Source organism: Hirundo rustica, chromosome 8 (assembly GCF_015227805.2).
Source record: "Hirundo rustica isolate bHirRus1 chromosome 8, bHirRus1.pri.v3, whole genome shotgun sequence".
Lineage (NCBI taxonomy): Eukaryota > Metazoa > Chordata > Aves > Passeriformes > Hirundinidae > Hirundo > Hirundo rustica.
Window position 1 is genome coordinate 2,588,309 of NC_053457.1, and position 24,272 is coordinate 2,612,580.

At 47.5% G+C, this 24,272-nt stretch overlaps 1 long non-coding RNA gene across 1 annotated transcript in view; it reads right to left on the reverse strand.

The window, feature by feature from the left end:
- Window positions 1–8,251: 8,251 nt before the first annotated feature.
- Window positions 8,252–24,272, reverse strand: part of LOC120756017 (uncharacterized) — a 28,732-nt gene continuing 12,711 nt past the window's right edge. Inside the window, exons 3-9 of the long non-coding RNA XR_005701986.2 lie at window positions 20,827–20,924; window positions 17,364–17,488; window positions 17,181–17,264; window positions 15,456–15,651; window positions 13,076–13,250; window positions 10,372–10,544; window positions 8,252–8,412 (exon numbers count right to left, since the gene is read on the reverse strand). This is a non-coding gene — a long non-coding RNA (uncharacterized LOC120756017). The remainder of the gene's footprint in view (window positions 8,413–10,371; window positions 10,545–13,075; window positions 13,251–15,455; window positions 15,652–17,180; window positions 17,265–17,363; window positions 17,489–20,826; window positions 20,925–24,272) is intronic.

The window sequence follows — 24,272 nt, forward strand, 5'->3', positions numbered from 1 at the left end:
AAATTGTCTTGGCGTCTCTCTAGAATGCTGCTGGCCATTAGGAGAAGGAGCCCAGTGCTTCAGCAGGGATTAAGCTTTTCCTTTATGCTCCCAGATGGATACACCAGAGAGGCTGCATGAAGGAATGCAGCTCAGTAAGGATCTCAGCCGGGTTTTCCTTCTCATCTAACATATTCTCCCCAAAACAGTGTCTAGAACAGTATCCCAGAGGCAATGCAGCAGGACAAGGGCAGTGGGAAGAGAAGAGCAGCTGGAGTTGAGCACAGCATTGCCTCTGGGTTTGAGTTACCACAGAATTACGGATTTACTCTCCACCTGCATCCAGGGAAAACACTCCCATGTCTGGCACAGCAGAGCTGGGCTGGTAAAATATTAATGTTGAGACACCCCAACTGAGCAGAGCCAAGGTAATGCTAAATAAATAAGGAGAAGGCATGCGAATTTCAATATTCCTTTCACTGCTTTAGAACCCAAACCAATAAAGGCAGGAATTGAGGAAGAAAATGGGATATTCAGTGCTTTGAAGTCATTCTACAGATGCATGATGCAAAGGGCTTAATCTGGGGGAGAACAAGACACGGCCAACTGCCGTGTACTTGGCTTATAAGGTTTGACCTGGTTGGGATCAGAATAAATATAATTGTGACAGCAACAAAGCCGCCTCGGGGCCATATCCTGTGGGTCCGTGGGGGTGATGAGGAGTTGGAAAGAGCAGGAAGAATTTTGCAAATTCAATTCTTCCCAGTTCACCCCCTTTAAGGTCTCGCAACAGCAAAGTGAGGTTTGCACAGTCCCACCCAGGGCCCACAACATCTCTCACCCCACCACTGGGACTTGTCCCACACAGCCCTAATCCCTCCCTGAAGCTGCCAGGGCAGCGGGGATCCAGATGGACCCTTCTGCAGGGCTGGCTCCTCTCAGCTAGGGCTCCCCACAGCCCTTCCTCAGTGACCCATCCATGAGGTTTGAGCACTCGGTTTCTCCCCGGCATAGGCACACTCTGCTGAGAAATTCCCTGTTTTTATCCTCCCATAAATGATTTATTCAACTTTACCTGCAGCCCGATTGCACGGCATTAAGGGAATAAAACACCTTGATGTGTGCAAACTGTTGCTTTACTAAATGAGTTTGGTTGGTTGCATTGTTTAGGATTATTATTTTAATGCATTCTGCTCTGATATCTGTTCTATTTTGCTTTACAAAAAGAAGAACTGATAAGAATGAATCTCAAACCTACTCTATGGACAGGGTTTAGCAAAAAATGGGCATTAAGGGGGTTAGAAACAAAAGTGTTTGAGCGGTGAAGTAGTAAGTGAGGAAATGAGGTGAAGCATCACAGCAAAGGGTGTTCATTTCCCACATCTCTCCCTCCCCAGCTTCCCTATTGATCCTGATAACTAAATATATAATTGCAATTAACTGCAGGCAGAGTAAAGTTCAAAGAGATGCACTTGCCAGTCCTTTGGCAGAGGTGTGTGCATGCAGAACGGCAGCAGCAGCACCAACCCTGCTCCCTCATCAAGAGGAATTGTCTGGATATCGGATGGAGCACGCACACGGCTCAGGCTGGTTAAGCTGTGACACTTGGAGAATGTGAATGAAGACAGAAGTTTTTAAAGGCCTTAGAGGAATTAGGCACCCAAAACACACAGACTGGCATCTAATCCCCCTGAAAACCCAGTATTTCAACTACCTTGCTGAAAAGATTTCCTTTGATAATCCAGAAAGCTGACATAATACCCAACAAAGACTTCTCATTTTTCTCTTTTCCTCCGGCACACTTGGGATTCAACATTATGACTCAGTTGCAGGAGAATTTGGTTTTATGCTTCTCCTTGCAAGGCCTCCAGCCTTTTGGGAAGTTCCACAGGGCTTCATTATGGTAATAAATGAACAAAAGCTCCAGCTTAGGGGAGTGGGTATAACCTGCAAGCAGAGAAATCCCTTTCCTTCCTCACACCCGCTCACATCCATCTGCTGCCCATATTTTTAGCAAAAAGTCAACCTAAATATTGAACTATTGGTGCACCTAAACCAAACATAAGCATCCAATCTCAGGAGCCAAGAGCATCACTGATGCTCTCCTGGAAGCATCCCTGCAGACAAGGAGAGTTCAGCCACCTCCCTGCCCCATCCCCTCCACAGCAGCTTGAGGGAAACCTGAGAAAAGGCACTCAAAAAGCCAATGAAGTTATTCTGAAACATCTCTCATTTCCCAGTCCTAGAAAGAGTTGTCCAAATGGGATAGGTCTCAGAAAGAGCTGTGCAAATGGGACAACTCCCAGAGCTCAGACTGGAAACTACTGCTATCAGCATCCATGGCTGTCGACACTCCAGATTTTCCCAAAGCCCTTGTCCATCACTGGGACAAGATATTTTCAGGGCCATGTGATGGAAGGGCTGGAAATAGGCTCTGATTACCATTTTGTGCCAAACACGAAATATCAGAGTCCCCTCCAGGGAGTCTCTTACCTGTGTGGGGCTTGGCAGAGACGCTTTGGTTGGAAGGCACCACCTGTCCCCTGTCTGGACCCCTCCATGCAAGAAGGACAAAAGGACAAAGAAGGATTTGGCACAGAGATTAAGGAGGAAAAAAAAAATTAAAAGCACCAAGAATGCTGGGGGCTCCTGACCATGTGGGGAATTTATTACTGTTAGAAGAAAGCCACCTGCACCAAAAGGGAGCAAAGCCAGCAACCAAGATCCATATCAGGCGACAGAAAGGAGGGTGGGACGTGATGAGAATTGTCATAAATAGGAGGCTGAGGCAGAAATCACAGGAAAATAAGGAAAGCAGAAAGAGTGCCGGGCTGCACGGCATCCCTGGGAAATCAGATCCGGCCCTCCTGCTAAAAGCAGGAAGGGTTTTATCCTCCTCTATTCCCACAGGAAGGCTGGTCCGTAGTCAGATCGCTCTCTAATTGTCAGAAATGATCTTCCAGTTTCCAAGCTGAATTTATTCTGGGCCAGTTTACGTACATTTGTTCTTGTGCCAACACTATCCTCGGGCATAAATAGTTCTCCTTCAGTGCTGCTCTGCCCTCCCCATCTTCCGCCGGTGTATTTATAGGCAGCTTTCTTCCTCAGCTTCCAGCCTGCTAATTTAATTAAGCCAGGCTTTCCTCGTCTCCCCTCTGAACGCACCAGCTTCATTTCTTTTATTGTGTTAGCAGCCCTTTCCCAGCCCTGCTCTCCAGGCTGGCTGCAGCATCCCTTGCAGGAAAACACAAGGCACACAATCGCCAGCGGCGATCTCCCCTGGAAAACAGATGCTTGGGAGCCCAGTGCCTAATTGCAAAGGAACAGAGACAGGCTTCTCTTTCATCCCGTCAGCTGTTCTGGACCAGTTAAGGATCATAAATAGTGCTGTGGAGCACGAGCAGGTCCCGGAGTGCTTTGCAATGTGTTCAGTTTACATTTCGGCTGAGTTGTCTCACTGTGATCCCAGGCTCGTTCTTCTTTTTCCAATTATACTACAGCACTTTGGGAAACCATACGATGTCCCTCGGATTAAATATTATCCTATTTGGTGCTAGACAGCAGCTCATATTGCAAAAGGAGAAAGCTGTGACCAGTGGAGGGGACAGCAATAGGAGTTTTCACTCCTGCTTTTCTTGGGAGAAGAGAACACCACGGTATGTAAATATTGCTGTTCCACTGAGCGCTGGGGGAAGAAGTCCAACCCATGGACTTCCTAGCAACTAAAGACCACGAAAAAGTGGCAAAACATGGGGTGATCCTATGCAGGATCAGAAATTAGACTTTGCTGATCCTTGTGAGTCCCTCCCAAATCAGGATATTCTACAATTCTTTTTTGTTTACATGCACGTCAAACAATGCCAGTAACATCAGACCTCCATGCCCCTGGTATTTCTCATTTTCTAGCTAGAAGATGGCATTCCCTTCAATACGAGTGAAAAGGGGACAGATTAATAAATACAGCCTGAGGACTTGATAATCTCTGAGGTCCTTTCCAACCTTAATGCTCAAACCTGGCTGTGAGGGAATCAGCATCCTCTTTCCATGAGGGGGTTTGTGTCTGGATATGTCATCCTAAGAAGAGCAGAGGCACAGAGACTCAGAACCCTGTCAGAAACTCAGAGTGCTGTCTTTGCAGCTGGTAAAGGCTGACAGTTAAAACAGGACTCTGCTGAAGAGCAACTCTGCTTTTCAGCCCATGGGATAATGTTTGTTAGCCCAGCAAAAACTGTTTCCTGCCATGTGTAAGCACCTTCTGTCCCTTTCTCTCTGGTGACCCAGACCAGCTCTCTGGCTCAACAGCTCCACACAGAATCCCAGACTTCGCATCTCCATGTCAGTCTCCTCATGACATCAACCAGCAAAAGCTGTCCCTGGCACCATCAAAAGCAGAGCTGAAGGGGGACAACGCTGTTTCCGTGGCCATGAGCCTAGGAGAGGTGCCAGGGCTCCACGTGGCAGAGCAGAGGAACACGGGATTGCCCCCCTGTGCCACCACATCCCTGCTGAGCAACGCGCTGTTTCCACACTGCATCCCCAAACTGCTCCTTGCAGGCCTGGAGACTATTTCCTGGGATGAATTTTGATCACCCAGCAAGGAAGACAGGCTCCCTCCAGCCAAAACAGAGGAGAAAAGGTGCAGCTGGAGACCAATTTGCTGTAGTGTAACCACTAGAAATAACGGAGAAAAAATGAAAATATCCTCCAAGAATCCCCAGCTTTTCAATAAGGAAAGCTGCTGTCGAGATGTAAAATAGGCAGGTGTTATTCGTAGGAAAGCAAATTGTGGTGGGGTGCAAAGAGCCAAAGGAACAGTTACACACAGCCTCTCACTTTCATTTCTTTGTGGAAATCACAGTGTTGGCTGGAAAACCAGCAGCGTTAGAAACTCAACCAACACATCAACCACTTGTCAGAATGACAAAAGAAGCAAGAAAAGAGAAGGTGAAATCTGTCCTTTTCAAGCACCTCCACAGGGAATTTGCAGAAATTGGGTGATAAAAGTTAAGCAAATGGCCGGAATCCTCCAACACAGCTCACTGCATTTGTGATTTTACACCTCTGGGTTCTTGGGGATTTTCTGAGCCTACAGTTTCTGCTCAAAGAGAGAAGTACCCACTGCAGAGGACTCAAGAAGGTCTTGTAACAGGCTGTCTCAGGTAGAAACAGGCAGATTTAGAGCCAACACTTTCCAGCTAAGGGAGGTTTTTTAAGATCATTCATACCAAGAGAACAACCACAAAGCACCCAGCACTGTCAAAATATTAACTTTTAATTGCAGTGTGTCAATTCCCTATAACCTGTGCCCTTCTCCTGCAGGGGGCTCTCAGGGGACAGGGCTGGCCGGGCTTCCCCTGGCCATTGCTGAGGAAGGAGATGGATGGACAGCCCCAGGGCAGCATGATTGATTTCCCTCGTTATCCAGAGCAGGAAAGTGGGATGGAAGGGTGGCAGCATCCCTGGGTGTGGGGTTTGTCTTGTTCCAGCTCAATATGAGCAATTCGTGACTGCAGGCAGGAGGAGGTGTCACATTTTTGACAAGGTTTATGCGTTGCACCACAGCTGGGGAGCCAGGCAGGATGAGCCCTTCCTTCCAGCACAAATTATTTTTTATTGTTGTCTCTCCTCCAGTGAGCTCTCCCCTTTCCACGTATGAAGGACAGGTGGAATTAAGGCTCAAACATCTGATGCTGCCCAGGTGCGATAGAGGAAAAGGACTTCTTGACGATGTAGCCTCCAACCATCCTGCGTTAATGCTTGCACAGCCTGACCCACATGGAGAAGTTCCCAGGAAAGTTTCTAACACACAAAGCTCAGTTTGTCGCTTGAGATCGATCCTTAGTTTTCATTTCCATATTATTATCACTCCCAACTCAATCCCATAACATTGAAATCAAATCTTATGGTGAGGCTGCAAAGGGGATGAGTAAGAAATCACTAAAAAATTCACTACTTCCCATGGAAAATTCTCCTGCAGTCTCAGTTTTAAAAGCAGGTTAACAGTGGTCTGGGGCTTGGTGGTTTAAGGTTCTTGGAACTCAAACAAAGGCACCAAGCATGACACTGTGACACCCACAGCATGATGGATGTGTAAAGCAATCGCTGCCACTGGCCATAACAGAAGTGAAATACGGGAGATGGTAAATCGGGGTGGGAAGGAGGAGGAGAGAGCACTGGAGGGGTACCAGAGGCACCGCAGTGGGGGAGGCCCTGCCTCAGTGGGCATTCATGAATGCAGAGAGGGAAAGACTGGCTGGATTTTTCATTGCTCCCTGCAAACCAGCTGCATCCCACACTCCAAAGGAAAATAAACAAGATCTCATCTAAACATATCACTCCAACACCCTGAGCTGCTGCCGAGCCCTCTGCTGACATCCCAGGATCTGGAGGGGGTTGGTTCTCAGGAAAAACTCCGCGCTGGCAATTTTTTGTCCTGGCTCAGCCCCTTGCTCCGAGGTGGGAAGAGGGCATCTGCCTGTGTGCATAATTGGGCATGTAAATAGGTCAGCACCAGCTCCTGGGGCTGCTGCAGACACAGATGCATTTTCCTTGCATCCTTAGGCAAGCTGGAAAATGTCACTTCCTCGCTCAGCGATCACTAAACATTTTGCTGCCCTCAGTGCCCACCTGCTCCATGTCCGCAGGCTGGGAATAAGCTGAAAGACTAAGAACAGGTTTCTCTTTTTTCATGCATTTTGTTTGATTTTGGTTTCTTTTTTTTTTAAAGGCACACAGAGTGATTTGGAGTGCAAAACTGGGACCAATGCCCTCACCCACTTCTCATCCCTGTCCTTACCTGGGCCTCTGCAGCATCTTTCACCTCCCTTTTTCATTTTAACTGTGTAAGGGAAACCCCTAAACCATCCAGTTTTCATTGGAAGCTGAAGCTCAAGCAAAGCCCGCGGAGCAGAGAAATGCCTGCAGAGAGGTGAGAAGCTGTCACGCATCCCAAGGGCAAAGACCTGAGCAGGGAGATGGAGGGAGCTGCCTGTGTATATCTGCATGCAGAAGGAGTTGCACACATGCCAGAGGGGCTGCTTCCCCTTAGACCCGGCTCCTCCGTCCTTGGGGAGGAACATCTGGAACAGGAGTTAAGTTCACAGACAGGTGTTTGATGCTGAATCCTGTGCTAGTTAAGAGAAGAGGATTTGGGAAGCGGGTTTACAGCAGTGTTTGAAATAAGCACAGACGTGGCAAATCCTTCCTGACCAGTGTGGAGAAAGACGAAATGGATGAGTCCAAGAGAAGGAAAGGAGCAGGGACACTGAAAAAAGCTGAAGCTCTCCAGGAAGGCAGAAGGCAGCTGAAGATGCTTGAAAAAAGGACTGTGCTTTCTACCTCCTAGCAACAGATGCCAGGCAAAAAAACAAACAAACAACCAAAAAAAACCCACCCCCCCCCCCCCCGCCCAAAAAAAAAAAAAAAAAAAGAAACCAAAAACCACACCAAACATGGGAGATGGTCAGAAGATAGTCTTGGTAGAGGAAAGGGGGGTTTTGCCAAGTGTCACCCCTCTGGACCCTCATCCCTCCCCTCTTATGGACACCACACCAGTGCCCTCATCCCAGGCAGGTTGTTTTTTCCCCCTCTGGCCAGAGTAAGAGGTTTGGGTGTTTCCAGCCCCACTCACAGCACCTCTTGTTCTCTCTCCCCAGCTTAACTTGGGGCAGTAGGGCCACAATAGCTGTGCAAGGGCAACCAAACACCTTGGTAGCTTAAAGGAGGATCCCAAAATCACACATAGGATGATGCTCAGCTGAGAGGAAGCACTCTGGGGTCTTCTGCTGCTCAGTATTTCAGGCTCCACCTGCTTCCCTGCAAGGGTATCCATCTGCAAACAGAGCAATATTTACAGACCCCAAAGCATCTGGCACCAGGATGCTTTAACCCATTACAAAATGGCTGGAGGACACCACACTCTGGGCTTTTAAAGACATTTGGAGCAGGGGAGAAAAAACCTCTGTCTACAGGAAAATCCCCCTTGCCCATTCCTGTATCAATTACAGGAGAGGCATTAAAAGATTTTAGTAATGATTTCTTGTCAATAACCTGGATCTTCAAACCCTAGCATTCTTATTCAAAACTCTCCTGGGAGCAAGATGTCCCAGCAAAAAGGGACACACCACAGACACATCACAGCAAAGGCAGAAGAAAGATAATAGAAAGGAGATATTGGGCAGAAAAAAAAGATCAGAGACAGCAATCTGTAGGAACAGAGACAGATCACGAGTTTAAAGGAAGGTGATTCTTCACTCTGTGCCTATACAAATGATTTTCTTCCCTCTGCAGCTCCCTCCTCCCCTCTCCCCTGATGATTTGAAGGCTCTGGGAGCTGCAGTAAGTGTGACTGTTTTTCCGTGAGACTCAGCCAAAGATTTAAGTAGGCAGGAGGAAAGCACTCTTCTTTTCCATCAGCGTTCAATAGAGAGAGAGCTGAAAAAAAGAAACAAATAAAAAAGAAAAGAAAAATCAGGAAAGAGTCCAAGCTGCGAATCGTTAAAAGAAAACACAACTAGGAACATAAAAACCAAAGAGATGGAGTGGAAAAATACATCCAGGAGATCCTTCCTCCCTCCAACACTTCTCATGTGTGTAAGGTCTTAACACAGAGATTAATTTGCAAAGATGCTGAGCCAGAGGTGGGCACGCTGGCCTGGGAGGAGCCTTCTCCTCCAGCTCTCCTGATAATTCTCAGGAAAGACCTATGGGAGATTATCAGCTGATTATCTCTTGCTAATCCACATCTCTGCGTCCAAAACCCTTTTCCTGACCCTGCAAAACCCTCGGATGAGGCTGGGGCTGTTGGAGGCAGGCACTTGTCTTACGGAGGTTTTGTGACACATCCCATTTGCTGGCCTGGCTTCCTGAGGAAATCAGGGAACACACGGTCACAACAGCCATCTCTCCTTCCCTTCACTAATCAGTTCTGAACTGTCAGTCCATTTTCACTCCATCCAAAAAAAAACAACCCAGAAGAGATTCACAGCGATATCCACTGCGTACCACAAGGATCATTGTCCCCAGTGAAAGCAGGAAGAGGAAGCATTTTGCTGATTCAGAGGAATTCCGATCGGGAGAAATCACACAGAGCCCAGGCACCAGCAAAAAGCAGGTTTTTGAGTCTTGCAGATCATGGGGTGGCTCATTTTCATTACATCAGGAAAATTCAGTGGGGTGGAACAGAAGAAGCTGCTATTGATGCAATCAGAACTCACGCCCAGACACGTGACTTTGCAGGAACGCAGTTTTTCTGTCCTTCCCATGGGCCAATGGCATTCCCAGCTCACAGAAACAGGAATATTGCAGCATGTGGGCTTGGCTGATGATTTCCTCTTCTTTCCAAGACCTTCATCTTTCTTTGCCACCAAACACTGCCTGGAGCCCGTCCAGAACTTTCCAGGAACGCAGCGTCTTGAGTGTGCATGCCTTGCAGCTTTTCCATTCTTCTTGATGTTATAAAACTGTCTTGTAAAAGCAAAATTAAAGGCTTGAGTGCTGGCCACAAAGCCCTTCCCATGGCCATGTTTTCTGTTGTGTGCAACTCCGAGACAGAAGGAGGGGGGCAGAAGGGGGGAGAGAGCTTTATGCATTAAACTTCTTTATAAATCTATTGAAGGTATTTCATCACTTCCCGACATTCCTCTATAAAACCCACTCAGCTTCGCTTACAAATTATAAAATTAGCTTTATGTGCAGGGTCCAGGCTAATGGCACAGCTAAATCTAGGGAGCAGGAAGATTAGATGCCTCTCCCTTCCCCATGGTGGGATTTATTTTGCAGCATCCCTTCCTGGAGTAGAAGAATTTCCCTCCCAAGCCAAAGCTTTCAAAGGTCAAAAGAGGTTTGACCACTAAGTGGAAAGTTTTGGAGAGGCCACGTCTGTGAGGAGCACATAGGGCTGGATGGCTCAGGGCAACACTTGTGCTCCACGAAGACAAAACGTTTCTGGAAAATGAGGGAATGCAGAACTATAACCTCAGGCAAGAGAGTTCAGGCGCATGGGATGGATGGAGAGGGGTGCAATACTGAGAATATCCAGGGAAAAGGGACAGTTTTCATCAATCTCAAGGTTTCAAACAGGCGCAAGCCTGGCTGCTGGGTTACGTGTACTTGGTACCCTGCCACACTGGTCAGGGAAACCTCGGGCAGTACCAACCTACTTCCCAGTGGTCTCCCAGTTCTTGGCTATAGCCCAGGACACGACCCAGCACAGGCCTCTGAAGAGTGCTAAAAAACCCATTAGAGACAGGATCAACAGCAGCGTGAGCTCAGCACAGCACAAGTGCCAGGAAGGGAGGGGTGAGACACTGCAGCCTCTCCAGCCCAGCTCATTCCCTTTCCAGCCCCTCTCTAGACTCCCCAGGGCACAGAAAGAAGCTTCTTGTTGCTTACCTGGTCCACAGGGTGCTGCTGCCAGCTTCCCCTGGGCAGCCCAGGCCTGCGAGGAGGGATCTTATGGCAGAGCAAGGTCACCTCCTGATGCTTTTGGCCACTTGCTAATCCTCGCAGTGCCAGGGATCAACATTGCAGGGCAGGAGGGAACACATTTCACCAGTTCCCTCACACTGGAGGAGGAAAAAAAGGCTAATCAGCCTCAAGCACAGGGGGCATGAAGGGAACAAGCATCTTGAATCTTTACTTCTCTGCTGCCTTTTAAAAAAAATAATTTCCCTCTGTAGAGTATTAATCACCACAAGTCAGCCTTAGGAAGAGTTATCCATAGAGCAACTCAGGGACTGCAAGGACACTGTGTTAGAGCAAGATTATTTACTTTTATAACCTTTACAGAAACAAGAGATAAGTACATTAGAACAACTCGCTCATACGCAGCAGCAGCGACCGCCTGATTCATTCCTACATCCCCCCATGTGAGATGCTGCTCTGGATGCCAAAGGGAGAGCCTCACAAAACAGCACTGAACCATGCCGGGATGGCTTTGGAAGTGGGTTTTGCCTTTGAGGGGCAGTGTCACTCATGGGCTCAGGACCAGAAGCCACCCAGGGCTGCTCATGACACTGTGTGGTGGCACAAGGCTGGTGCAGCAGCACCCTCAGAGCCTCCCACTGCTCCTGTTGGGTTTTCCTCTCCTGCAGGCGCTGGCCACCAGCAGGAAGCCTCCTAAGCTCCCTCAGACACAAGTTTTCCAATGGCTCACATCATGAGGAGCCTGCAAGAAACTGAGAGCCCTCCCCTACCAAACTGAGCGGAAGCTCAAAGGGATGGAGGTGCTCATCCCCTGAGCCAACAAGTTAACAACAATCTCTGCACCGCTCTCTCCCTCTTCTTCCTGCCCTCTGATGAAGAACTGGCGTTCTGCATATGGTATTTGTTTCCCTGGCCCCTGGCATTGTGGCCATGCCCAGAAACCAAGCACCAAGGGTCAGCTACTGAATTTTGGGGAAGCGTTGCAATTTTCCAGCAAATTCACCTGCCCCCTCTGCCAGTCTGGGATTGCTCTTCTAAAAAAATCAAAGGTGCATGGAAAAAACACAAGTTGCCTCCGGTCTCTGCTAAGATGAGCCAAACCTCAAAGTGAAAATGTTCTATATCCCTCATTTCCATCTGCCCCTGAACTTGCGTCTTGCACCTCTGGAGCCATCTCCCGCTTCCACAGAGCTTTGTGGGTGACATCCTGATCTACACACATGGAAAGGAGTCTTTGTTTACAAGACAAGAGCCACTAAATGCAAATAAAAAGCCCCAATAGCTCAACATCAAACAGGGTCCATATCTACCCTTTCAAAGGCATCCAGGCTACAACACACCACAAGCAATGGCTTTGTTTGGAACATTAAATATGATACTAAAAACATCTCCCGTGCGAAAACAACATGTATATGAGTTTGTTTATGCTAGAACTTTAATCTCTAAAATAACAGGTCTCCAGAGCTTGTTTTAGGCTGAAAAATTAATACCAAGTAATGATTCAAGGTCTGGCATGGCCAGGTTTTGGTAGTGGGGGGCTACAGGAGTGGCTTCTGTGAAGGTGCCAGAAGCTTCTCCTGGGTCCAACAGAGCTGGTGCAGCCCATGGTGACACAGTGTTCCCCACAGCCCATGGAAGAGCAGGGATCCACCTGTGGAGGACCTTGGTCCGGAGCAAGGGGATGCCTGAAGGAGGCCGTGACCCCAAGGGAAGCCTGTGCTGGAGCCCCAGTGAGAGAGGAGCCCACTGCAGCGAAGAGCTGCAGCTTGTGGGGAGACTCACTTGGGAATATTCCATGGAGGATGGCCTCCTGAGGGAAGGACCCCGCCTGCAGCAGGAGAAGGAAGAGGAGGAAGAAGTGGTAGAGACAATAAATGTGCGATAAACCGACCACAACCCCGTTTCACATCCCCTGCACTGCTGGGCAGGAGTGGGGAGAAAAATCAGGAGTGAAACTAAGCCTGACTACAAGGAAGGGGTGTGGGTGGGGAGGTGTTTTTAAGATTTGGGTTTTTTCATTGCCCTACTGCAATTTGATTGGCAATAAATGAAATTCATTTCCCCAAGCAGAGACCTTTTTGCCCGTGATAGTAATTCCTGAGTGATCCTGAGTGTCCTAATTTTGAGCCTTCCATTAAATTATGCCTCCCCTATCCAGCCGAGGAGGGGAGTGAAGGAGCAACATCCAGCCAGGGTCACCCCACCACACAAGATCTGAAGAGGCTGGGAACGATTCCCTACAGCAGCAGGGAATTGTTGCAGAGAGTGCGGCCCTGATTTAATTAACGCCTTAAACATACTCCAAGCCACACGATCCATCCACCCATCAATATGATGAAAAGACTGCAAGTTCCCTTAAACTCACCCAGCCACCTCATGAATCTCTTGGTTGGGAAAGAAGGGAAAAATGAACTCTCCCTTCACTCTTCCCTTTTCACAAGCCTGAGCCATTTTGCTGCTCCTGGGACACGCTAATGGGAGCTATCGCCGTGCAGGGAGCAGGGAGGGGGCTCCAAGCAGGAGCACAGCAAAACCCAGGTTGCCGGGACCCCATCCTGCAGCTCAGGCCATGTGTCACTGCTCCTCCAGAAGCTCTTCATCCAGCAGCATCCCATTATGCGGTGTCCCTTGGATGCCCAAAAGGATCCAAGATATCTCCGGGCTCTGCTACCTTACAGGAGTTGTTTCAGGCGTAGGAGGACAGCCTGCGGGCTGCTCAGATGTCACTTTCCTTCCTGTTTCTCCTGGATTACACCGGTGGTTTATTCTCCGTTTTCAGAGCGGTGAAAATCCAAGTGACGCTTCACGCGCACGTCCCCGAGGATGGACACGGCTCCAGCAGCTGCCTGAGAGCAGAGGGATGGAGCCTGAGACAGGAGGACTCTCCCAGCTGGACCTCAGGCATGGCTCTGCAGGTACATCCCTGGCTCAGGGGAGACGGCCTGAGCCTCCCGGAAGGGGAGAAGCCAAAGGGGTTTAAGTCCACACTCGTGGTTACACATGCAAGGAACATTGTCTCACATCAGGCCAGATGAAAAAAGCAAATATTTGCCAGAATGAAAGTGTCAAATGCTCGGCAGCTCTCCCTCTGCTTTGTTTCTTTTGTTCACACGGACTTCAACCAGTTAATAACCGTGTGATCCGTGGATTTACTTGCTTTTGGTCGGGGAGGGGGGGATCATCCTGAGCCAGCTCAAGACAAACGTATTTCTTCCTAAACAGAATTTAAAGCAAGGAGAAAATTTGGGGCTGGGGGGAGGGAAAGATTCAGTAGGGAAGCTCCAAAGAGCATTTTTTTAAAGTTAACATTAGTTTCATTTTGGCTCCAAACATCAATTCAAAAAGCAGAAGTCAAAGCATCTCATTTCAAAAATGTACAAAAAAGTGGTTTGATTTTTTTCAAATTGCCACTTTCTGTTGTCATATTTTTGTTGTGTTCGACACAAATAATTCAGCTGACCTGAAATGCTATTTTTCAACAAATGGATGCTTTAAAAGAAAAAGAAAAGAGAAGGAAGTAAAGGAAGAAAGGCTCATTCTTTAGCCCCTATGTGTGTACTACACCACTAATTTTTAGTTGTTTGCTTTCTGCTAGAGATAATCGCACCAAAAAAATGGCTGAATAAATAATTCTTCTCACAGGTGCATCAAAATGGCTGACAGACAGAACAATAAAATTAGATGGTGCATCTCCCCCCCACCCCCCCCCCCCCAAAAAATTACATACATACATACATATATATACATATACATATACATATACATATACATATACATATATATATATATATATATATATATATAAAGTGTGGCTAGATGGGAACCACTGGAAGCATCTCTAGAAACTGAGCACCAGCATAAACACTAGGCTGCTTCCATCCGAAAGCCCTCTTTGCATTTTGGTTTCCCACCTCATGTGCTGCCCATGATCCAAAAAAACCAAATTGAGGAGCCTCATTTTGTCTGGGAGAGCTTCGGGTGACCTCAAGAACAAGCACTCTTTGCTTGGAGCTGGTGTTTGAGCTCCCTCCTTGCTGAGAGCAGTGCTGGTCCCCTGGGTAACCCAGCTCCAAGGCCTTGGGGACGGCTGCTCTGTTCCCTCATTAAATAAATCTGACTCATGAACACATCAGAAAACTTGTGTTGTGCCCTCTGACAGCTTACCTCCAGAAAGGCAAAGTTTGTCCAAGAAATCCTTTTGTGCAAATCATTCAGGCAGCATTAGTCATGTTTGTCCCTTCCTCGCCGAGACAGCTACGGGAATTTGTGTTATTTTCATTGCCTTCCCCTGCACCCTCATCCATCCTGACCGAGTGAACTTGCAACTTTATCTCATCTTCCCACAGCGTTGGATCAAGACAGAGCTGCTGCTTCTGGCCAAGAGGAATGGCCTTAAATGCAATTTTCATCCTTTATTTTATTTTATAGGCAGCCCTAATGTCCCTGATACCCCAGTCTGGGCTGGCTTTCGGCCTTCAGAAGGGTCTGACCAATAAAGAATAACAGGCATAAGGACATGACTGGAAGGTCAAACATTACTGATATTACATGTATATATATATATTTATACACATACACCTCCATTGCTCTTATTTATATAGCTCTGATTATTTCTCTTTCCCTCCTGATTTTTTATTTCAGCCAGGCAAACTACAGACACCTCTCATGCCCACATGCAAAAAGATGATAAAATTGCTCCTAAGAGCAATCCTAAAGTCACTCATCTTTCACATTTCTGGGCCCACAAGCACACACCTTCTTGGGTCACATCCTAAGGCGAGAAGCCAGTTTTTCAGAAATTTTTCCACGCAAGAGAGAAATGCCCTAAACATCTAATATTTCCCCGTCTCCCTTCAAATCCCAGCATATTTCTGCCAGATCTGTACATTTGTATCTGACTGCTTAGCAGGGAAAAGCCCTTTCTGAGCCATCTCCACCAAATAGTTTCTTCTGACATAAATATGAATTGAGGTTATGGCCCAGTATGCTCTTCCCAGGAAAAAGTGGAGATTACATCAATGTGACCCATTAAAGCAATCTTAAATACTCACTGATGGTTCATTATTGCAGGTTACTTTCCTTCCTGATGTAGAATTTATTCAATATATTGGAGGGGGAAAAAGGTCTCCAGGAAGGCATCGCCTGTGCACCACATTAATAAAAAGGGACAGCGCAAGGGGTGGCTTGACAAGTTGGAAGAGGCGTTTCCATTTACACCATCCCACTGGATGCATCCAAATCCTCCTCCTGTAGGGCATGGAGGACAAAAGGAAAACTCAAATAAGGTTGTAGCCAGGCGAGGGTCAGGCTCTTCTCCCAGGAAAAAAGAGACAGGGTAGGGGAAATGGCTTCAAGGTGCACCAGGGGATGTTTAGGCTGGATATTAGAAAAAAATTCTTCACTGGAAGTGTGGTCAGACACTGGAACAGGCTGTCCAGGGAAGTCTTGGAATCACCATCCTTGGAAGCATTTAAAAAATGTGTAGATGTGGTGCTTGGGAACACAGTTCAGTGGTGGCCTTGGCAACCCTTGCTGGGTTAATGGCTGGACTCGATGATCTTAGAAGTCTTTTCCAAACCAAAGGATTCTGTGATTCTAAGAAAGAGCACACTGAGCTGCCAGTTTGGATTAGGTGCAGAAAAGGGGGTGATGGGCTCCCCAAATCACCACCACTCGCCCCTTTCCCATCCCCTGTGCAAAAAGTGGTGACAGGAGGCAGCTGTGAAGCTCTTCCAGCCAGGTAACATGGGACTCCACAAAATCCCCTCTTCTTCTGTTTTACTCTTTGTCTCTGCAACCTGGATCTGAATTTATAAACATTTTGCTGTGAGTCAAGTCTAGAGGACTGGTTGTTTTCTTTGCACCTACACAATCCAATTAAAAAAATTTTTTTGAAGAAGAAGGACTTTGTATTATGGAAGAAAAAAAACTCTCAAACCCAGGGCTGAGAGAATTACAGAATTATAGAATCACAGAACCGTTTAGGTAGGAAAAGGGCTCCAAGATCACCAACCTTTGATCGATCACCACCTTACAACCAGACCAGAGCACTGAGGGTCACATCCACCTGTATCTTGAACAGTTCCAGGGGTGGCAACTCCATCACCTCCCTGGGCAGCCTTTTCCAATGCCTGACAACCCCTCCTGTGAAGAAATTGTTCATAATGTCCAACCTGAACCTGCCCTTGTGTAACCTGAGGCTGTTTCCTCTTGTCCTGTCCAGAGAAAACAAGCACTTTCTGCCTTTTGCCCCTTGCAGGCATCCAAACCGGCCCCAAAGGGCCAGGAGGCTCCTGGGGGTACCTCCCTCTTGAATCCTAGAGAGGAGCTTAGGCAGTCTGTGGGCTGAAGCTTCAAGGAGACACATGGCACATCTTTCATTATGGTCATTCATAAAACATTAACACCAGAGAACACAGAGGTATCTTTAAAGAGGTGGATTCAGGTCCTTTGCCACATGGAACAGGCAGGGAAAAGGTTCTCAGCATCAGGCAGAGGGTTTTGTGGAAGGGAGGGAGGATTGCCTCTCTCTCTCCTCACACCGTGGGCTCCTGCTTGCAGTGCCTGCTCCCAGCTCCACAGGCTCCCAGAACATCTGGGGTTGGAGGGGCCTTGGGATGTCTTCTCCTCCCTCTGGCCCAGAGCAGGTGGTCCTCACATCCCTAAAAAAGCCACTCCGGGCTGTCACACTCCTTATCCCCACCATCACCCCCTGTGAAACTGGGGACACCTGCCCAGGAGAAAGTGTAGGGAGTAAACACCAAATTGAAGCCTACCTTTTTATCCCCAAAAAGTTTCCGGTGGCATCCACTTCTTTATTTGCTTCAACTCTCCTCCAATTTTCTGTCTTCTTCATGCACCTAATTAATGAGTCAATTCATTAATATTTTTGCAGCAGAAATTCTCTTCCCATCTATTAAGTGGCCGTGCTAAATTTTTGCCTTAATCGTAAACAATACCTTTGTTTAAAGCTTTCTGCAGAGAAAACAGCAAAGACTTCTGTCTCTTCACAAGACAATTATTCAGAATGTTATCAGCAAATCTTCATCTCCAAGGAGGATTTCTCCCAACACAGTCCACCCACCTACAGATGAATTCAGGACTACAATCAATACATGTTAATTAAGCCATAGCCCACTCCAATTAAAATTATAGGATCTGAAGGACAGACATTTGTTTTTGTCAGTAAATTAATTTAAGCATTCATTAACTTTAATTTTTAAATTATATATCACTTTAATGATAAATAATTCCTCTCATTACAGAGGAAACATATGGAAGGGAAAGATAAGATGGGAGAGACTTGGACCCGGGGAGGAATATGTTCTCCGGTGCTTCCTTCTCCTTCGGCACATCAGCAACCCCGTTTATGTCAGCAAACTGGGCTCTCTCGAAAATTTGGCTGGCAAGTGCAGTGCCGAAATAAGAACAGAGATTCTTTGAGTATCTCACCTCCTTCTCTTCTGGGAACACGAAAGCTCGGCTGTGAAATCTCAGGGTTTTAGAATAGCTGAAACTTTGTACAGGCTACCAAAATAAATAGTTTTCAACGGAAATCAAAACGCTACCACTCCAACAGGTTTTTTAATTTATGTAGAAAAGGGCAGGTTGTTTTACAGCTTAACCCTCCCTGCACACGTCCCAGGCAGAGAGGGGGGATTTATAATGAGATGTTTGCGCAGTGTCCTGCACTCCAAGTTAAACCTGCCCTGACTTGCTGTGGCAGCTAATTAAATGTGGAGCAGGCCAGCAATATTGGGGATCTTCTTTTCCCAGCAGATGCTGCGTGGCACAGGATCTGGGCTGCTCCACAGAAGGGTTTTAACCCTCAACACCTCCCAAAGGACTGTCCCAGAGCTCACCTAGCAATGACCATCACACCCTCACCGTGAATTTCCCCCGGTCCACCACAGTGCAACTCTAAGCCAGCATTCCAAAGTCTTTCTCTGCTGTAGGAAGCAGAACTCAGGAGTGTCTGACATTCTAAAGTGCTCTGAGATCACAAGCTCTTCACCCCACCAAGCACATCCTAGCAGTGCTTCCTGGAGCTGGTGTGCTGTGTGAGTAGCAGCACTGCACTCCAAGCCTCCTCCACACAGACCCTGCCTGGGACCTGTCAAATGACAGAAATCAAAATAGATTAACTGATTAAACTATTCACCCCAGAGCGCCTTTACTCCTCAAGCATTGTGCTGGACTGGTAAGGACTGAACAGCATCACAGCTGATGGTGGCAAACAAACAGCAAAACAAAATCATTCAGGGGACAGACTGACCAAAAAAAGGAGCAAGAAAAGCGCCAGGTCTCAACCTCCTTGGAGCTTTATGCCTACAGACTCTTCTGACCATATTTCTTCCTTTGAAACAACTGATTATTCCTCTTCTCAGCCTAATTTCGCAGTTATCATCACAAGCCATTTGCGCTGGGTTCTTAGGACACCACATTTGCTACAAACTCCTGGAAAAAGGGAGAGAGTCCTTCTCTCAGCCCCACTGCACAAGCACTGTTCATAGACACCTCTCTCCTGCCTTTAATCCAAGGGCCAAAATAGGAGAGAGTCAGTGGCCCAGCCAGGACTTTCAGAGATAACCCAGGACTCCTGAAAGCCAGACAAGTATCAGCTACTTGTACCCACATTAAGCAGAGCAGAGCATCCCAGCCTTCTCAGAGCCAAAATTCCCTTTTTCCAGCTCCTCTGGCTCTTGACATCTCCTGTCTTGCACTGTGTCACCCCCTCCACCCCACAATGCCAAAATTAACCGTATTTTCCTTTCTCAAGACCACACCCTTCCCTCCCCCACCGTGAACCATCCCTAGCAGGGTGGCTTGCTGAATGCAAAGGGATTCCTCCTGCAAGGAGAAGCCCTGCCGCCTCAATTTCCACGTGTCAGTATAAAAGCAAGCAGGCAATAACCCAGTGCTTTGAGCAGTCTGAGAGTGGGACCTGCAGCTTGGAAAACTTCTTTGAGAGGAACACACAGGACCTATGCAGGGCAGAGGGTTCCATCAAAAGCGAAAAGGGGCAGTGAAAGAGAAATTATGGAAAAAATTACTTTATTAGTAATCTGTTTACTTAACTACTGCAGAGATTAAAAAAAAAAAAAAAAAAGAAAAAAAAAAAAAAAAGAAAGCTTTCTCCCCATTTATCCATTAGCTCCTCTTCCATCCAGCTGCACTGCTGAATTCCCATTTTTATGACATCAGTGCATGTTGCTATAGAGATAATTAATTAATGCAACATAATCAAGTCAGCAATTTTACTGCTTTACAGCTTAACACACAACTAGAAATAGAGTGGGAGAACACCAAAGCTTAGTTCTGAAAAGCAGGGTTTTTAAGGGTCCTTTAAGCACTGAGAGTTGGGTCTGAAAGTCATTTCCACAGTACATGAAATGTACCACATTTGGCATAATCACTGTCATTAGAAGCCCAGGGAAAAATTAGAAAAACAGCAATAAAGAGGAATGAAAGTTCTGACAAAAAATTACAGGTGGAGAGTGGAGTTCTCCAAGCACCCAGCAAAACACTTCATCTCCACCTGGCAAAAATGCCCTGGCTCAACAGGCATCTGGCCAAAGAGGCTGCAAGCTGAGATGTCCCAGTTTGGGACATCTCATTGGCCTAAATCCCAAATACACCAGGCTTTTTTTCCAAGAGTCGCCCCAAAAATAATCTTTCCTGTGGTGCCTGCCTTCTCTGGAAGAACAGCTCCTTGCGGGACTTCCAGAGCCAGCTGATGATGAGCAAGGGGTTGAGAGAACCACTCTGCACCACAGAGACTCGATGTCATGCTCAGCCAGGAGCTGGGGGCTTTCCCAGCTGCCCAGGTCACAGCCAGCTTCTCCTGCCCCTCACAGGTGGGCCACCCCAGGAGGCAGGAGTGAGACCAGGCACTTTCACCTCTCTCATCAGCGGCTGTCTCCTGACAGGCGCGTTGACATTTCACAGCTGACAAGGATATCGGCGACTTGTCAACGTGTCCGGACAAGACAATCTTTGATGGAAGCTATAACTCCAGCCAGGAGCTTGCCTTCCTACCAAAAACTAGGCCAAAAAAAAGGATGCTGTGGAATGTCCAAGTAGGTGCCACACTTGCTGCTTGTAGCTCCACCCCTTTGTTAATTTAGAAGATTAAAATCAGTCCCCCTTTTTCAAGGGAAGCCTTATTTTTTTGTCCTGTACTAATTAGATTCTTTTTATATACTTTTCAGTTCAGGGTCTCTGCCTTCTGAGGTTAGAAAGACGAAAGCAGCACAGATGAAATCAGGTCACTTAAGCCTGAGGATGCTCCGGTTCCTCAGCAAAAGTTGCTCCACACACAGTGGAGCCAGGGGGAAAAAGCTTTAAGAGAGACACATGCAGAATAATTGAGCCAAAGGCTGTGTTTTGGGGACAACAGTGACATCATAAAGCCACATTTACCTTCCATAACCATGGAGTTTTTCAGGCTGTGGTATTTCCATGGCACGTTTCACTGCCAAACCACAACTGAAGCCACCCACACTTCTCAGAGAACTGCCCTGTGAAGAAACAACCAAAAATCATTTTAAAAATTTTAAAATAGAATTCAGTAGGAAAATCAGCAGACCAGAATACTGCTGCCCAGCTTTATAAGCTGTCTCCACAATACACAGAGAGGCTTTTCACAGAGGCATGGAGAACAAGGGGAAAATGGCCTTATTAAGCTGAAAGAGGGAAGGTTTAAATGGGATATTGGGAAAAAATTCTTCCCTGTGAGAGCGGGGAGGCCCTGGCACAGGGTGCCCAGGGAAGCTGTGGCTGCCCCTGGAACCCTGGAAGTATCCCAGGCCAGGATGGATGGGGCTTGGAACAAGCTGGTCTAGTGGAAGGTGTCCCTGCCCATGGCAGGGAGGATGGGACTGGCTGAATTTTAATGTCCTTTCCAACCCAATCCATTCCATGTTTCCACACACTATTTCAATTAAAGCACGGAAAAGTGCACAGTTTTTATGTTGCATTCATGTACAGCACAGTTGAAGAAAATTAGGACCAAAAAAACACCCAAGTATTAAAGGCATTATGATTTGTTTGGAGACTTCATCGTCAGTTCCCGATTCTCTCCAGGCTCAGCTACTTTCAACAGGATAAATTGCACAGAGTCACTAAAATCCAGAGCTTATTGCACACCATCTGCAGGCAGAGAGAGTACTCTATTCCCATGCCAGAGCCTTTTTCCTGGCAGGCTGCTGCTGTGTCCTGTTGCAAGACTTCCCTGTGTCTGCCTGCAGCGGAGTCCAGGAGGAGACAGCTCCACCTCAAAGGGTCAGTTCAGCTGAGGGAGGAGTGGCTGAAACCTGTGGGGCAATTTTCCTGCCACAGTTTGGACAGCAATATCCAAGCCACTGGAATATTTGCCTGATCTGCACAAAACCCAGAGGAAAAAACCCGCTCTTGCAACCACCAGCTGCTGCTGCTACAAAGGTTTATAAGTGGAATAAAGAGAGAACACATTCTCCCTAAAGCTAGACGACAGCCCAACCCAGATAGAGGCAAGAAATCATCTCTGGTGAGAGCAACAATGAGAAATTTAGCTTGATTATATCCTTGCAGATCTCCCTATTTATAATGGTTTGCATTATTTTGAATGTGAACTAGAGAGTATTTTTTTTCCCTGTGCATCAGCTCTCGTGACCAAAACTTGTCATTAGCTCCTGATTAAAAGAGATTTTAAATAAGGAGTGGAAACAAACACAAAAAAAGGGCTGCTGCATCCCCGTCCTCCTGTATCAGACTGACTGCTGCAAATGTCAGCTTTATTTACTGTTTGCAGTCCACCAAGCTTTTTTGTCTTGCAGGAGAGGTAAAATTTGGAATACTGGATCAGGTGGGAGGAAAGAACAAGAGAGGAGAGGTAAGTAAATAAATAAACAACCATGGGACCCATGTGCCCAGGAGGCTCCTGGTAGGTCATAATTGCAACATACATGCAAGTTTGTCCACAGATGCAGCAAACTAAATAAACTTCACTAGTGAGAGCCTGACCTTTTCCATCTTCCTCCAGCAAAAATCAGGCTCCAACAAGGACCAAAAAAAGGGTTAGAAATAGCAAAGATAATAAAGTCAGGCATCAGAAGCACAGGAGGCTGAAGGGAAAAGACAGGCAGGGGAAAGGACAACCCTGGAAAACCTGAAATACTGCAAGTCATCCTCTGTGGCCAAAATACCATGAGATAACCTATCCCACTAAAATATTGGCAGTGGAGGATGAGGCCAGGTGAGTCCAGGAGCTCCATTTCCATGCTGAGAGGAGGAGCTGGCTCTGCTTCAGACATGGACCTGCTCCTTTTGGCACGCATCTGCAGCGCTATTTTCAGCGGAACAGAACTCCCCTCCAGCAAGGTGCAGGCAGAGACCAAACAAGATTAGTTAGAATTTTCCAGACTCGATGGCATCCAGGCCACAAGAAATGTGGCTGATTATTCTAAGTGGTGGGTTCCTAACCCTGGTGATGGCCGAGCCTCAGCCTTGAGGGGTGTCTGCATTCACAGCCACCGATTCCTCCATGCATGGAGAGCCCAGCACCGAGCCGGGCGAACCCATCAGCACAGGGTACTGCCTGCATTGCATTTTGGATGATTATGGGTTCCATATTCATCTAAAATGTTGTGTCCAGTTCTGGGACCCGCCAGAGCATGTCCAGAGAAGGAAACGTAGCTGAGGAAGGGGCTGGAGCCCCAGGAGTGGCTGAGGGAACTGGGAAAGGGGCTGAGCCTGGAGAAAAGGAGGCTCAGGGGGAACCTTGTGGCTCTGCACAACTCCCTGACAGGAGGGGACAGCTGGGGAGGGTCGGGCTCTGCTCCAGGGAAGAGGGACAGGAGGAAAGGAAACAGCCTCAAAACAAGCTGTAAACAAGCTGCACCAGAGAAGGTTCAGGTTGGACACCAGGAAGAATTTCCTCATGGAAAGGCATGTCAAGCTTTGGAATGGATTGCCCAGAGAGGTGGTGGAGTTCCCATCCCTGAAAGTGCCCAGGGAATGACTGGATGTGGCACTCAGCGCTCTGGTCTGGTTGACAAGATGGGCAATGGGCACAGCTTGGACGCTGTGACCTTGGAGGGCTTTTCCAACCTAAATAATTCTGGCATTCTGGGATTTAGTCCCTGCTTAATTAGCCAGGCTGAGCTCCACTGGGAGAGACACAGCAGGACCTAAACACAGGAATCACTGTTCAGATGCACCAGTGAGCTCAGTCTCCAGAAGGTACTGGTTTTATTGACACATCTTTTAGTCAAGAGGAGGGGAAAGGGGATAGAAAGGAGGGGACCCTCACCCCTGCATCTTCCTGACTACTTACAGCACTCTACCTTCATCAGGCAGGCTCAGGGCTTGCTGGTGAGCAAATCCACTGCTCAGAGAGCTCAAAACTCCTCTCTCAAACCCTCAGCCAAATCCACACTAATGCACTGCTCCTGACTGCACAGGTACTCAGCCCTCCCCCTGAGAGCATGAAAAGCTAACTCCAATAAATGCAAAGCGATTGCATTCGATTCCACCTCTTAAATGCAACACTTAATTAACTCTGCTGGGGCTTCCTTCGCTCTCACTGCATGCGTTTCCATGCCACCGAGGTTAGGAAAACACCTCCTCCCTTTGCACAGAGGGGCCCCCCCCTGCTCCGTGCTGGCATCGCACAAACCACAGACCGGGTCCTCGGGCACACAGAGCCCAGCCCCAAACTGTGAGAGCTTCTCCTGCAGAAAGCTGGGAGCAGATGGTGGCTTTTTACTGCCCTGGCTGACCCTCACTTGGACTCCAACCCAGCAACCTCACCAGGCTCTGGGGCTCGAGCGGAACAGCAGAAACCGAGCTGCCACCCCGCTAAATCCAACACTTAGAGTCAGCAACCC